This window comes from Mesoplodon densirostris, chromosome 5 (assembly GCF_025265405.1).
Source record: "Mesoplodon densirostris isolate mMesDen1 chromosome 5, mMesDen1 primary haplotype, whole genome shotgun sequence".
Lineage (NCBI taxonomy): Eukaryota > Metazoa > Chordata > Mammalia > Artiodactyla > Ziphiidae > Mesoplodon > Mesoplodon densirostris.
Genome location: NC_082665.1, coordinates 23370881 through 23388293, shown reverse-complemented (window position 1 = coordinate 23388293; position 17413 = coordinate 23370881).

Here is a 17413-nt window from a genome sequence, read left to right as displayed (position 1 = left end):
GTTCTGTCGTTACAGATCTTATAATCTGTTTGAGAGAGATTGACAATAAATATAACAAAGAAGCAAATTATATATTATAAATGTAAGTAATGTAGAAAAATATAGAAGGGTAAGAGAGATTAGGAGTTGAGGATAATAAAGACGTACTACATTAACCTGAGTCGTCAGTGTGGTCTCATCAAAAAAATAACATTGGAGCCAGAAAACTTGATCTTCTTATTTTAACATGAATTTGCTTCCTTTTGTGATGTGTTTCAATATTCTCCACCTAGCTTGGTTTTTAGGTGTCATAATCCACGCAACAAAATTATATTTTTTTGCTTTCCCTCAGTGTTTCATTATTTCCAAGCACTTGTTTATCCTTCACCACACTGCATATCTTTCTAAAAGTTTCTATTTCTAAAAGAAACAGAATATTTTTGGTTATTTACAGTATTCAGACTTGAGTTCTATCTCTCAAATTGTATTGATACCTGTGTAAAAAATATTTACATCCTTTGTCATAACCTGTGAAGTACTCTGCTCTAAATGTTGTTTTATCTATCAATGATGTTCTTAGTTTTACTGTTCTATTTTTTTCTCTTTCTTTTCTCCATATCCAATTAATACCTACAGAAATGTTTTTCCTTTTTGGGGGGTGGAAGTGGGATAAGGTGGGAAAGGGGACATGTGGATGGGTGAGTGGCAATTAAAGTGAATGTTATTGTCTAGTTTCCAGAGAGGCCTGCCAATTTTATTTAAGACAACAATGGTATTCTCTTTCTTACTCTCCTCTTGAAATCTGTTATGCTTTACAATCAGATTATCAAAAAACTTTAATTATGATTAGATATAAATTTTGAAACAGAGAAAAAGCATCTACCAAAGGACATAGGATTTAATTTCACATGACAAGTGAGTCTTTGTTTTTAGTTGAGTAATTTTAAAAGTAAGGTACCATATTTTCTATATATTCTACTGAAAATTCTTATGAGCTTCCACTTTTGAAAACTGGAAGAACAGATTAATTCAAAGTAAGCAGAAGAAGAAAAATAATAAAAAATAGAGCAGAAATCGAAGTGATTGAAAATAGGAAATCAATAGAGATGAGCAAAACCAAAAGCTGTTTTTTAAAGATCAAAAAAATTGCTAAACATCTAGTCAAGGTGAGAAAAAAAGACAAGACAAATTACTAATATCAGAAATGACTGATTCGTTATAGATCCAATAAGCATAAAAAGGATAATAAAATAATACTTTGAACAGTTCTATAAACACAAATTTGAAAGATGAAATGGACAAACTCCTTGAAAGACATAGTCTGCCCAAACTCACACAAGAAGGAATAGTCAAACGGAATAGGCATCTATATATTAAATAAATTAAATCAATATTTAATAAAGTTCCAAAACAGAAAGCAACAAGCCCAGATAGGTTCACTGGTGAATTCTACCAAACATTTAAGGAAGCAAATATACCACTTCTCAACAATCTCTTCCAGGTTATAGAATCAGAGGTAGTGCCTCTTAACTTATACTATGAGGTTTACATTACTAAAGCCAAATAAAATCATTATAAGAAAAGAAAACTACAGACCAATATCTTTCATTAATGTAGATGTAAAAAATTCTCAATAAAATACTATCAAATTGAATCCAACAATGTATAAACAGAATTATATACCATGACCAAGTGGAACTTATCCTCGATATTCAAAGCTGGTTCAACATTTAAAAATCATTTAATGCAATTTACCTCATCCCTGGCTAAAGAAAAAAATCACAAGATCATATTAATAGATACAGAAAGTATTTGACAAAATTCAACACCCACTCATGATTAAAAACTCAGAAATTTAGTAATAGAGAGGAACTTCTTCCACTTGATAAAAAATAGCTACAGAAAACCTTGGTGGGAAAGTTTCATGTTTCTCACCATTTAGTATGGTGTTAGCTGTAGGTTTTCTGTGGATGTTCTTTGTCAAGTTGAAGATATTAAAGAAGAACTAATTAAATGGAGATGTTATATGTTCATGGATGGTAAGATGCAATTTTATCAAGATATCACTTCTTCCAAAATGATCTGGAATAGCCAACTCAATTGAAGGAAAAGAACAAAGTTGGAGGACTGACACAACCCAACTTCCAAGACTTACCATAAAGCTACAGTAATCAAGACATTGCAGTATTGGTGGAAGGATACAGAAATAGGTCAGTGGAACAGAATAGAGAGACCATGAATAGAGTCAACTGTTCTTCGACACAAGAGCAAAGACAGTGTAATTGAGCAAACAGAGCTTTTCCCACAAATGTTGGAACAACAACCAGATATCAGCATGCACACACACACACAAACACACACACAATGACTCTAGATACAGACTTTATACCCTTCAAAAGATTAACTCAAAAGGGATCACAGGGCTTCCCTGGTGGTGCAGTGGTTGAGAGTCCGCCTGCCGATGCAGGGGACACAGGTTCATGCCCCGGTCCGGGAAGATCTCACATGTCACGGAGTGGCTAGGCCCATGACCCATGGCCGCTGACTGCGCGTCCGGAGCCTGTGCTCTGCAACAGGAGAAACCACAACAGTGAGAGGCCCGCGTACCACAAAAAAAAAAAAAAAAAAAAAAAAAAGAAAGAAAAAAGGATCACAGACGTTAATGTATAATGGAAAATGCAAAACTATAAAACTCCTAGAAGATAAAATAGAAGAAAGCCTATATGACTTTGGGTATGACAATTATTTTTTAGACTCAATACCCAAGGCACAATCCTTGAAGGAAAGAATTAAGAAACTAAACTTCATTAAAATTTTAAGAAGTTTTTCTCTATGAAAGACACCATCAAGAAAATGAGAATATAAGCCACAGACTGGAGATATATTTGCAAAAGACACAATTGGCAAAGGACTGTTATGCAAAATACACAAAGAACTCTTAAAACTCAACAATAAGAAAATGATTAACCTTATTAAAAAAACAGACAGAAGACATGAACAGACACCTTACCAAAGAAGATATATAGATGCAAAATAAGTGTATGAAAATACATTCAACCTCACACATCACTAAGGAGTTGTGAATTAAAATGAGATACTACTAAACATCTTTTAGAGTGGTCAAAATCCAAAGTACTGGCAACACCAAATGCTGATGAGGATATGAAGAACAGTGTGGAGATTCCCTAAAAAACTAAAAATAAAACTGCCATATGACCCAGAAATCTCACTTCTGGTCATATACTCAGAGAAAACCATAATTCAAAAAGACATGAACCCCAAAGTTCATTGCAGCACCATTTACAATAACCAGGACATGGAAGCAACCTAAATGTCTATCAACAGAGGAATGGATAAAGAAGATGTGGTACATATATACAGTAGAATATTACTCAGCCATAAAAAGGAATGAAATTGGGTCATTTGTAGAGACATGGATGGACCCAGAAACTGTCATACAGAGTGAAGTCAGAAAGTGAAAAACAAGTATCGTATATTAATACATATATGTGGAATCTGAAAAAAAATTGTATAGACGATTTTACTTACAAAGCAGAAATAGAGACACAGACGTAGAGAAAAAAAAATATGGATACCAAGGGGGAAGGGGGGATGGGATGAATTGGGAGATTGGGATTGACATATATACACTATTGATACTATGTATAAAATAGGTAACTAATGAGAACGTACTGTATAGCACAGGGAACTCTACTCAATGCTCTGTGGTGACCTAAATGAGAAGGAAGTCCAAAAAAGAGGATATATGTATGCGTATAGCTGATTCACTTTGCTGTACAGTATAAACTAACACAATATTTTATAGCAAGAGTACTCAAAAAACAAACAAACAAACAAACAAACTGGAATTCTCATTCATTGATGGTGGGAATACAAAATGGTACAGGCACTTTGGAAGTCAGTTTGGCAACTTTTTGCAAAACTAAACGTAGCTTTGCCATATGATCCAGCAATCACACACCTTGTTGCTTACCAAAGGAACTGAAAATTTATGTCCACACAAAAACTTGCACATGGATTTTTATAGCAGCTTTTTTTCATGATTGTCCATTAGAAGCAACCACTCTCTTTCAGTAGGTGAATGGATAAGTAAATTGTGGTACATCCAGGCAATGGAGTATCATTCAGTGATAAAATCAAGTGAACTATTAAGCCATGGAGAGACATGGAGAAAACTTTAAATGAATATTACCAAGTGAAAGAAAACAGTGTGAAAGGCTACATATTGTAATTATTCCAATTATATGATATTCTGGAAGAAAAACTATGAACACTGTAAGATCAGTGGTTTCCAGGGCTTAGGGGAGAGAAGGACAAAAAGGCAGACCACTGAGAATTTTTAGGACAGTGGAATAATTCCATATAGTACTACAGTGGTGGATACATGTCATTACATATTTGTCAAATACCAAGAGTGAACTCTAATGTAAACTGTGAAGTTTGGATGATGGTGTGTCAGTGTAGGATCATTGATACAATATACCACTGTGGTGGAGGATGTTGACACTGGGGGAGGTTGTGTGTGTGTGTCAGAAAAGGGGTGGATGGGAACTCTCTGTACTTTCCACTCATTTTTGCTGTGAACCTAAACGTGCTCTAGAATAAAGTTTATGTATTAAAAAAAAACTTATGAGATCAGTTTTAACCATCTTCCTTTTAATTTAAGGGTTCTTGGACACATATTTCAGCTTTAATCTTTGATATTGTAATAGATTACATGGTCAATTAGATAAGGGTGTGGTAATATATTTATAATGTGACACTTTCAGCCTCGGTGTGATTAATTACCATGCATTAAACACTGGCTGAGAAACCACACTTAGTAATGATTATGGGATTCTTACTATTTGAAAATGGTTTTAAACTGGAGGAAGACAAAGAATTGTAGTTTGTTCCTTAAGGGAACTGTTTAAAATTACAAACTCCTGTACTGCAATGCCTACTAAATGCTGAGGCATTAGTAATAGTAAAATAGTAATAAAAACTAAATTGTAATGAGCACTGCAGACACTGGTGGCAAGATACATCACATGAATAATCTTATTTTATCTTCAAATATCCCTGTTTGGTAAGGTACATTTTGTCCTATTTTGGTATTGAGGAGATTGTGAAGTGCTCAGAGGTAAAATAAATTGCTCAGTCACACAGAAAATGCTGGATTTGGGTGTCAGTGCTCTTGCCTCCAGAATGGTGCTATATTGTTTCCCACCTTCTTCTATTGCCTCTCGTGATCACTCTTGACTTTTACTTGCCTCACTTCTTAAGTTTTAAAGAAAATATTTAATTCTACCATATTCTAGGTCAGAAGCCATCTGAGAAGATTGATAGGTAAAGAGAAACAAAACAAAACAAGGAATATCTCAGAAATATTTTCTACAGCTTAAAGGTTGTGTATAGTTGATCGAATTAAAACATGGGATAAACTATTTTACCTGAGTATGCTAATGTGGGAGAACAGAAAGTTCAAAATTAATCAGAAGATTATTATTTTGGTGGCTGAAGAATAAATGGGATTGTCCTAATTAGTGTACTAAGAGGTTTATACACTACATTTCTATATTTCAGGAACTTCTCATATTTTTTAAAAGTCGAATCATTGTAAGCAAATTAATCAAATTTATGTATTTTATTCCACAGTAACCTTAATAAACCAGCATAGCAAACACAGAATTTGGGTTTTCCACATTTTTATTTATTTATTTATTTTTGGTTCACCAAATATAGATGATTTTTTTTTCTAGCATAGTGCCCTATTTAAACTTTTTAGCAAGCTTGCATTTGTTCCCAACTGTTTTTTTGACAGAATAGTGACAAAGTCATCAGTTTGGTAAATTAAGAGGAAAAAAATAACAGATTTCCACATGCTGGAGCCTCAGGCTAAAATTAAAAAAAAAAATTTAGACACCAAAACACCCTTATTTAATAGTTTGTGACATTTTACGAATCACCCAATAATAAAATCATTTTATTATTAAATATATTTATGTCATTTTGATCTAACTTAATTTTAATGTTTAGGAGAATTTTAAAATAAGAATTTTTTCCAACATTTTAGTTTTAGTAATACTTTATCTGTAAGCATGGAAAATTCTCCCATAAAATGATACAAATAAAACCATTTCTTCTTAGTGTATACTTCGCCTGTCCATTGCAGATTGAACAATTGTAGTCATATATAAATATATAATCAGTTGATTGCCATTTATAAAGTTTGGCATAATTATATAGGAGAAGCAAGTGTACTGATTTAAAAGCATTTCAACATTTAAGTGGGTAAAGTGTTTCCTCTCACTAACTAAATGACACCATTAATTTCATCTAGAGCTGAAGGCAATTTGTTAATACTTTATCAGATGAATATATGACATTTAAAATATTTATCTAACAAAACTGAAGGCATAAACTGTATCAGACATGCTATTGGCTGAGATTTTTCTTAAAATTTACAGTCGTTTGAAGTCTCTTTTCATATATATCTCATAACTTGGATTATTTTCTGAATGCATATTTTTTAAAAAGAAATGAACAATAAAAATTAAATATATTTGTTTAATTCACTTCTTCTATTTGCTCCTTTCTGCCTTCGATTTTTTCCTGTAATATTATTTATGAGACTCAGTAGTAGTGCACTTGACTAACTGCTACACTGTAAAGTGTATCTTCACTTTGCTTTCTTATGTGGGGATTTGAGAGCAGAGAGCAGAGAGAGTAATGTAAATAATTAACGTAACACAATGCCTGGAGCAGAGAGGATATTCAAAAGTTATACAAATGAATTATAAAAATGATGGAATTTTGTATTTTGCATTTATTAACATACAGGAAAATTTCTCTATTGATATAGAAATGCATTTCAGAGGGGAACTGTTTGACTTAGGTGCTAATTCTTTGCCATTCAATGGAAAGAAAGTGGACAAAATTCAATGAATTAAATATGACAATGTAATGAAGAGTTATATAGTACTATGTTTCAGAGTAGCAACAAATCAGAGTAACACAAACTTGCTTAGAGCCATATTAATTTACATTTTTTTTCTTTCAATTTCCAAGGTTTTCAATGGCAGTGAGCCTGGTGTTCAGTTAGATGTGTACCATGGCAGTGAGGTCAGAAGTAATTCAATGTATGGACCTTCATTTAGTGAATATTGAGAGATTCAGTAGAGGATGACCTGAAGAATATCACTATGAAATGTGCTAAGTTTGGCTTTATTTACTTGTTTCTTTAGAGTAAATTAAGAATATAATACCAAAGGCAATGCCATGAAACTTCTTTTGTAAGAGGTCAAGGCCATTTGACACAAATACACTATTATCTTTGTATATTAAATTCTGCATCTTTCTGTATCCTTAGAATAATCATTAGTATACTTAGATAAATAAATATCCCAGATACCTTTAAACTATTTGTCATAAATTTTATTTTTATCAATTAGACTTCTGATGAAAATTAAGATGTCTGTTCACAGTCATGTTCTTTAACAAGCCTAGATCATAAGGATATATGTGGTGGATAAGTAACATATCTGTATGCTTTAAAAGTCATCAGACCTGGGGCTTCCCTGGTGGTGCAGTGGTTGAGGGTCCGCCTGCCGATGCAGGGGACGCGGGTTCGTGCCCCAGGCCGGGAGGATCCCAAGTGCCGCGGAGCGGCTGGGCCCATGAGCCATGGCCGTTGAGCCTGCACGTCCGGAGCCTGTGCTCCGCAACGGGGGAGGCCACGGCAGTGAGGGGCCCACATACAGCAAAAAAAAAAAAAAAAAAAAAAAAGTCATCAGAACTAAGATTGGCATACAATTGTGAAAATTAGAGGTTACAACAAAGCTTTTCCTTAAAGAGTCAGTCATCCACCCCTTGCATTCAGTATACAGTATATTTTGTCAATGGATTGCCAGATTTAGCAAAAACACTGGATAACTAATTAAATTTGAATTTCAGATAAACAATGAATACTTAGTACAGGTATCTCCTCTGCAATATTTAGGACATATTTATTATTTTTAAAAATCAGTTTTATCTAAAATTCAAGTTAACTGGGTGTTCTATTTTTAATCTGGCAAACTTATATAATGTCAGGTAAGGATGGTCATCATTTCTGCTACATGACCAGTACTGTCTGGTGGACAATAAAATTCCTACAAGACTATATTTATGGAAGGCAACAAGTATAATTTCAGGTTTTAATTCAATTTATTCAATTATTTACCGAGTGTCTCCTGGATGTAGGGAATTCTATAAGATTACTGGCAGTGAAAAAATAGATCAGTTCATTTAGGGAGAGAACAGTTTAGGTAAGAAAGAGATGAAAAACAAAATATATCAATAAAATAATTATAATTTGTTTCATAACATCTTTCTCATTATGGAGAAAGATGTTATAAAATAAATAAAACACTAATGCAAGAGAAAGGAGGGCTGTCTTTAAATAGAGTGGCCAGGGAAAGGCTAGCTGAGGAAGCAGACTTTGAACTGAGACCTAAAGATTAAGAGTGACCTGAATTAGTAATACCAAAACTTGATATAAAAAATACTAGAGAGTGGGAATTTATACATAATAATGCCCTAAATCAAGAAAAGATAACATGGAATATAAAGGAAATTTATTTCTGGAACATAGTGAAAAGTTTTATAGAAAAATTAAGTATATTCTTGCAAGACATAGTAAGAATTGGGATTTTTCTTTTCATTTCATTTTGTTTTGCTTAGTTTTTTTTTTCTTTTCTGTTCCTTTTTCCCCCCATTTCAAAAGCTGTTGGATCTCTTAAAGCAGAAAAATAATGTGATTTACATTTATAGATGTGTTTGATTAACATAGGGAGAATAAATGGGAGAGGCAAGAATAGAAACTGGGAGACATGGTAAGGTGCAGACATAGTAATCTAGGTGCAGGGGTTTGGGGGAGGTGATGGCAGATTTGAAATGCCAGAGTGGTAGCAATAATGGTGGCAAGGAATAAAGAAATTTAAAGTTTGCTTTGGAAGTAGTGATGAAAGCATGCAAGACCTGCTAAGGGCTTAGATGTTGGGACTAACAGAAAATGAGAATGGATGAATCAGTGTTACCAAACTCAGTTTCTGCTGCTCACTGCTCAGAAACCAATACTCGAGAGGCAAGTGTTGGTAGAAAGGAAAGTTGCTTTAATCAGAAGTCCAGAAATTTGGGAGAAGGTGAACTTGTGTGCCAAAACCAACTCTGAAGATTCTGCTCAGCCATGACAGTTTTTAAAGGGAAAATGGGGAAGTAATCTCAGTGAATCATTGAGGCAGAGTCTTAGGTACTGCATCATTTTCCATTGCATGCAGACTGGCTGACTTCTCATGATCTTTCTTCAGATGTTGTCTTGCCCAGATGGTCTATCTGCAGGATTGCTAAATGAGGCTGATGGGAGTAGAGAGCTAGTCATTGTTTAACTACTTAATTCTTCATTCCTACTTCTTTTAATATAGGAAAAGAATCAACAGGTTAGACAAGGTATTGTGTTCATTTAGTACAGCATAAGTCAGGAGGTAAGTTAAATGTCACCTAGTGATCTCATTTTTATAATTAAGGGTTAAGGGGAACAGAAATAGGCAAAGAGGAAAGGGGCAAAGGAGCTTCTTACATTTGTACTCTGACTAGGAATAGTAACAATGCACTTACTCAGAGAAGGAAGGTTGTGGGAAGAAGGGGTTTGTGAAGTGTTATGGGGCCGTGGTAGGCATCTTAATTATTTTTTGATTGACTCCCACAATGGCGTTGCCCAACATTTCCATCTTATAGTCAAAATAACCTATTTTATTTGCTTAACTTTTTGGTTTTTTCCATTACCTTCTAGAAGACTAATTTCTTATAGAAAGTTTGGTTTAAAGCAGAAATAACTAAGAGTTAACTTTCCCTTAAATTTCAGAAATATGCAGCATGTTTAGGCAATAGATGGTATTCTAAAAATAAAGAGCATTGAGGCAACTGTGAAATCATTCTGGAAAGCCCAGTTTTCTCAGTTAAGAAATAATACCTGTGAATTATTTGATTTTGAAGAACTGGGCTATTTGAATTAGTCTGTGACCTTTTTCTGAATAATTTGACTAGAACTCTTAGAACAAATTAATCACACTTTATAAGTCTGTATTGATAACTCCAGTGCCATTTCCAGTTTATTTGACTAAAAGTTGTCATCAGAATAATTCAGAGAAAGTTCTGTAGCCATAAATATTGAGAACTGAGAGTCATTTCAAACATCTATATATAGTTGAAATACTCTGCTAATGGTGATGGATAATAATAATTGAACTTCATTATTAACCATCTGTCTTTCACATACATTTGCTAATTTGGTTTTCTAATAAATTCATAAGTAATATCAATCTGGTCTTTAGAAACATCCAATCTAGAATTTTTATATGAAAATGTAAATGGGCACTTGATACATTTTGATAATGTAACACAGTATTAAAAGGTAAACTGAAACATATTAACAATTTAAGAATTTGAGCAAAAATCCATTGAATTGGGCAGCAGCCAATCTAGCAGGTATAAAGCAGCCAATCTAGCAGATATATAGCTGAGGAGCTATACAAAGTAAAAGAAAACAGCAAGAATAAGGAAGTTATACTAAGGAAAAAAAGGGGTTGGTTATTGCAAGGTTATTTTAGGGGTTGGAGGGAATCTATCAGACCAATTACCTAACTAGTGTTGATCAAGTGATTTCTGGTTTAAGATTCCATTTATGGGAGAGCCAAAACTACAATTAATTTATGTCTTTGGAGACATAGGACATAGCATAAGTGACAATTTGGGGTCTGTTGTCTTTTTTTTTTAACATTAGAAATTTTTTAAATGATCAACATATAACAACCATGTTTAGAGGTGGAAAATAATAACATATTTAAGACAGTTTTGTGTAAAATGTTTTTGAAATTTAAAAATATTTTAAAGTGTCATTTTTCAGAATTTCATTTGCCATGAGGAATGTCTGAAATTTTTATATTAAATATATATTTATGAACTTTGTGATAATTCTTTGCTAAATGAAAATGTGTAATTTAGTTTCTAGGTTTCATAAAATCATGAAATTATAGTAAATCATGGTTTTGTTAAAACAGGCAGATTACCATTGTATATTTTTCTTTACATAATCTACATTTATCTCTACTAGATAATTGCTGTACTTACTAGTGATTTATGGCTCTGGATTACAGAGGGGTTTGTTGATGGAACAATAAAAAAGCAAAGCAAATAAACAAAGAAACTATAACAAGCCTTGGAAATTAAAATCTTCCCAACATCATCATCTATCACAACCAAAAAGTGCATCTAAATAGATATATTATAGGTAACCTGCATTGTATCAATGCCTATTTACTTAGAATGTTTCCCATTGTTTTATTGGCACAGCTGTAATGTATTATGGTAAGACAATGCCAACAACAGAGAGAGAGAGAGAGAGAATGCACACATATTACAGGACTTATAATGAAAGTTATCTCCCAAACAACTTTTCTTTTTCTTTTCCTTTTTTTAAAAGAAATGTTTAGCTTTATAAAACACTAAGCTCTATATATTTATTTTTTGTGTGTGTTCCTGTAACTTCTTTCTAAGTATCAGTTATGTTTGCCTAAAGGTTTCACCTATCATATATCTCTGACCCAAAATCTATATTTATCCATGACATTTTGAAATAACTTTATAGATATATAAAAACTTTCTATTACATCCTTAGTAGGATTATTGTAGACAGTTTTACAAATATTTATTAATTAGGATTACTGAATACCTTTGAAATGCTTAGTGTTTCACACGAGCAACAAATAATAATAACAATGATAGTAAGTGAATTATGGAACTTTTTAAAATTTCACATTATTTTTCTATAACAGTTATCTGTCATACATATTACATATATATTTAAAACAAATAAAGTGAAAGGAAACCATATATTACTTTTGTATGAAGAACTTATTTTGTATAATGTATATTAGCATAGCATATTAATATAACATATGTACTCCTTTCTTTTTCTTTCTCTATCTCTCTTTATCTCTTTCTCTATCTCTCTCTTGCCTACCCACCTTACCTTTCTCACTCCCTCTCCCACACCCTTCCTTCCTTCCTTCCAACAATGAGTGGGACATTTTCCCCTCAATGAAATGAATTGTAGTTCATCTCCCTTGTCATATTGATCATCACTGCTTTTGCCATGGGATAATATTACTGATAGGTAAGTTTATAATTTAAAAAGAGGAATTTTGCTTGATAATGCCTGGCATATATTTTAGGAAAGCATTTTATATGTGTTTATATTTTATTTTGATAGATGAGGAATTGAGCTCCAACAATTTTAATGTCATTGTTTTGAAGTTAATAATTTAAGTTGAAAGTCAATCTTTTGTACCTTAGTAATTTGAACATAAGGATAATAGAAGGAAATTACATACTAAAAGGCTGCTTATTATTGCTGCTTTCTTTTTATGATGACAAGTGATTCACGTAAAGTTTTCTTTGCCGAAGCAACTAGTCTGGATGAATGATTCCATCTTTATTTTAATTTCTGGTGAAGCAATTATAACCCTGAATTTGGTTAGTACCCCTGAATTTTGAGAAATTGGTGGACAGGGATACGGAGGGAGGTGGTGCACGGGGGCTAGTTCAGTTTATGGCAAGTATCAAATATAGTAAACATTGTTTTCTTTTCATTTTAATTGAAAGATTACATTTTTTCAGTTAATTTCTGATTGCTCCATTATTCCCTATACAATTTCAATTTCAATTCTAATATAAGTTTATAAGTCTTATAAGTTTAGCAAAACTTTAATTTTTTGATTTTATTTTTGTTGGAGAGATTTTCTATGAAATAACTTTAAGGCAAGATAATATTATATAGAGAGTACATAGTTTAAGACAATCACTGGGGCTTAAAAAGAAGAATTGGACATGTTTGCTGACTTCATACTCTAAGATTTTCCAGTGTGTAGTTTTAAAGTGTGTTATGGTTTATAACCTACCTTCACCTGCATTTTATCATGTAATTTCTCAATTTAAATTCTTAATCTGGTTTTATATAATTCTTTGATAGTGGTAGACATAACTTAAAAAGAATACTATTTTAGTTACATTGTTTCAAATCAGATATTTTTTAATATTTTAAATTTTCTTTTAAAAGGATTAACTATTGTCACTACCTATGAAATGGCCCTCTTATGCTTAGAGCCCAAGCTTGAAGAAGCTAGGCATTTTGGCTGAGGGTCACTGTCAGATATTTGCATAAAACAGGGTGAGAATTTGTCACCAAGATACTGTGTACTTCGTAAATATTTACTAGTATTCTTAGAATTGGTGAATGCAAATTCAGAGGTGAGGGACCACAATATCTGAACATTGCTCAGTCTTGAGGGCCTCACTTGCAGCTCGATAAGTGCTTTCCGGCTGCTTCTGAATTCTTATGTAATATTTCCATGAAAGTAAGGTTTGAAATGTCTTTTTTTTCAGTAAACTTAACAGTTTTGTGTCTTAAATAGAACCAATTGTTAACAGCTTTAACTTGATATCTTTACATGGCTACTTGGGAAGTGTGCTGGCTACAGTTGCTGACTGCACTATTAAATTAATGTTTTCTGATAGTTGACTTGATATATTTCTCAGACTGTAATTTAAAAGCAGTGCAAAATCATGTATACCTGAGACAGACTGAATTTGTCATGTAAATTCCTCTTTTCCTCTCCTCATGAACTCCTTTGCCTTAAGAATTATTTTAGCATGAAAATACTAATGATAAATTTCAGTTAATTCAAAAATGACATTCTCCCAACATGCTATGGGTGTTAACTATAATGAATCACAACAGCGGTTGTCTTCTTTTATGTGTGACATTTGTCAAAAAGCCATTTTTATGGTTTCAGCTTATTATGGTGTTTCTGGACTATTTTATTAAAATAAGAAAGTGTATTTACTTCACTATAGAAATAAATAACTCTGGTTAATATATGTGTCATTTTCACGAGACATATGTGATGCTTTATATCAGTTTTGCTTTTGCTAGTGTAGGACATTATGGACTAACTTCAGTGTAAACTTCAGTGTCAGACCTAACCCCAGGAAGTAACACAGGATCTACCACAGAGAGACCACTCATCTGATTTTTCAGTTATCTATTCATGTATTTTAAAAAAAGACCAAGCTTCATAGCTAATAAGAAAAACAATTTATTATTCCTCATAATTCTCTTGGTTTATTGGGAATTCTTTTTCATTGCCCAGTGGGGCATTGGGATACCTGCAAGGTCCAAAATGGCATCATTTAAATGCTTGACTGTTGGTGCCACTGCTGGGAGATCAGCTGGAGCTTTGGGTAGGGACTTTATTTGTCCTCCACATTGGCTTTCCCTCATCACTACCTGGGCTTTGTCACAGTATGATGGCTAGGTTCTAGCAGGAGTATTCCAAGGACATGACAAAAGCTGTGCATCTCTTAAGACTGAGACCTCAAAGTTACACAGTGTCACTCTTGCCACATTTAATGTTTCAGAAGAGCTTTGTGGAATGAAATCATAGAAAAGGAAGTAATATAGATTTGCCTCCCCTTGATTATGAATAAATACAATTTATTTATTGAAGAAAGGTCAATTAATTGCTTGTTATTTTGAAAATCTTTTTGATGTTGAGTGCTTAAATATGCATTTTTGCTCATTCATTTACTCATTAATTCTTTTCTTGTCTCACAAAAGATTAACATTTATTGTGGCTTGTGATAAAACCTTCGAAAACATTATCACAAACAGAGCAACAGAAAATAGGAAGCACCATCCTGGGAAGCAGGAAGAAGTTCACATAGAGAAATTCATACGTGTCACAGGTCTCAAAATATAGAAAAGTTTATAATAAGGAACATTCTCTTATTATAAAGCTATTAAGGTTATCTTTCTTAGAAGTGTTATCTTTCTTAGAATGTGGGTGCATGCACATGTGCGTTTTAAAAGAATGTTGTGATATGCAATCATTTCAAGTATGTGAAAGCAACATTTTTCTTTTACATGTCTTCCTCTGTTCGTGGTTACTTCAGCTTCAGCTTTGTTGAAAACAAGCTATAACTTCAAATGCAACTCACTGATACAACTATACATTTCCACATTAGAAAAGGACTCATTTTGAAAAAACTTAAAAATGTAATTGAGTTACATTTTATCAAGATGCAAACTCAGTTTTGCATGCTTTTCTTAGATACTCCCTAGTGCTGAATTTCAATGTAATTGGAAATATGCTGATATAAGGAAAATTCATCTAATCTGATTCCTAACGTCACAACGTTTTTTTATGGGACACACTATATAGGTTCTTCTGTAAATAGGTAGCAGTTCAATATATCACTTCACAGAATTACCCACTTGTAGCACATAATCTGAGTGTTTTATGCAAGTGTAAACCCATTCCGGAAAAAAAAATTCCATTCTCATGAGGTTTTTTTTTTTTTTTTAGTAGGAGAAATGGAATAAGCAATGTTGATGCAGAAATATATAATTTACAAAGCTAATGTTGTATTCATACTCACCTATACCCTATCAGACCTTATTGCTCTGTGAATTGCAATGAATACAAATAAAGTAATTTAAAGAATACATTTTGTGAGTTTGCTGATGACTGCAATGGCTACACACCTTTTTTAGGACAACTGTTCATCAGTTAAATCCATTCCTATGTTAGGGCCTTTGCACTTTCTAAGATTTCTACTGGAATGTTTTTCTCCAGATATTGTCATAACTTGGCTTCTTCATCCCTCCCTTGGATCTTTACTGAAATGTTACCTTCTCTGTGACAACTCTCTCAGTTTTTCAGTATTTCTTACCTCCTTTCCTAATGTTTTTACAAAATACTTATCACCATCAGACAGATTATATATTGTATTAAGCTATCAGTCTGCTGTCTCCTACCCCATTAGAGGTAATCACTGTGACTACAGGGAATATATTTTTTTTATTTTAATAATCTTCATAATTGTATCCCCAGCATCTAGAATAGCTACTGATTCATAGTAGTCACTTAGAAATCTTTTTGATTGAATGAATGAAGCATTACTGTGGCAATGACAATTCAGCATTAATATTAATGACTATTTATTTAACAAATACATCTTAACTGGAGTTGGTATATACCTTCCCATGTTGATTCTTTTAGAGGATAATTTAGTAACTTTATGACAAGTTGAAGTTCCCAACAGCAATAGGAAATACATATTAGTTTGGACTTCACATCTCAATAAATGTAAGAAACAAGTATCTTTAACATGAAGTCTTTGAGTGGTATAAATACGTTTCAGCATTTGATTAAGATTTAGTGTGATAGCTATTTTCATCCTAAACCCAGAATACATATTTTCAGATTACATGAATCCCTATAGTTGTACTCTGGCCTTAGATTGTAAAGACAGTAGCTTCAACTTTGATATTCATCCCCATTATACCAGTCATTAATGTGTTTCATGATCCTGAATGACATCTATAAATTTTGTCATGTGTCTTTTTAAAATATTCATTAGTACTTTGCTCTAGTTGAATTGGCTTTGATAAAATTTATATTAGCGATCTTCACCAACCCAAATTTTATTTTAGCTGTTCAATTTAGACTATTACTTAACACACAATTGCTATCATACTCCTAATGTACTGGAAAGCCAATATCTTTGTAAAAGTATACTTGAGTTATGATTTTGATAGAGATTGGCACTTGACAACTTGACAGTCTGGGCAGTATTATTCCTATTAAGACATATGTATGCCTTGTCCAAATCACTTTAGTCACTTACTCAAAGTGTTTTACAGAACATTTGCTCTTTAGTGAAATAAAGGAAATAGTCCAGATAAAGTAGATAACTTTTATAATCTTGAAAATCAAAAATTTTAAATGTACTTTTATAATATTTATATTAAATAGTGAAATATAGGTAACTCTTCCAACCAGCATCAACTGTACATATTTCCATGGTACCCTTGGTGCTAACAATAGGAATGACAGGTAACAGTTCTCAAGCAGTTACTAGATTCTAGGCATAGTGCAATTACTTCATATACTTTTTTTAATGCCTCCTGTACTTCAGCCTTAGGCCACAGGCATTAATTTATAATTTCCAATTGCAAGGACACCAAGGCTAAATAATTTACCTGGGTCATACAACTGATAAATTATGAAGCCAGGATGAAAATGCTTGTGGTTTGACTTATGAAGCCAGACTCATAATCCCAGCGATATGTTGCCTCCCACGTAACTGTGAATAACAGAGCCACTGAAGTTATTTTCTATGAGAGAGAGAAACAAACAGATCTATCTTTATGATGCAGCAAATTTTATGGGAAGGGTAAGTGAAGGATGCTGTGTGGTGAGCACACATTGTAGCAGCCAGCTAAAGGAGCTTTGGGTAGTAAGAAATGGGTCCAGGAAACATGTTGAGAATA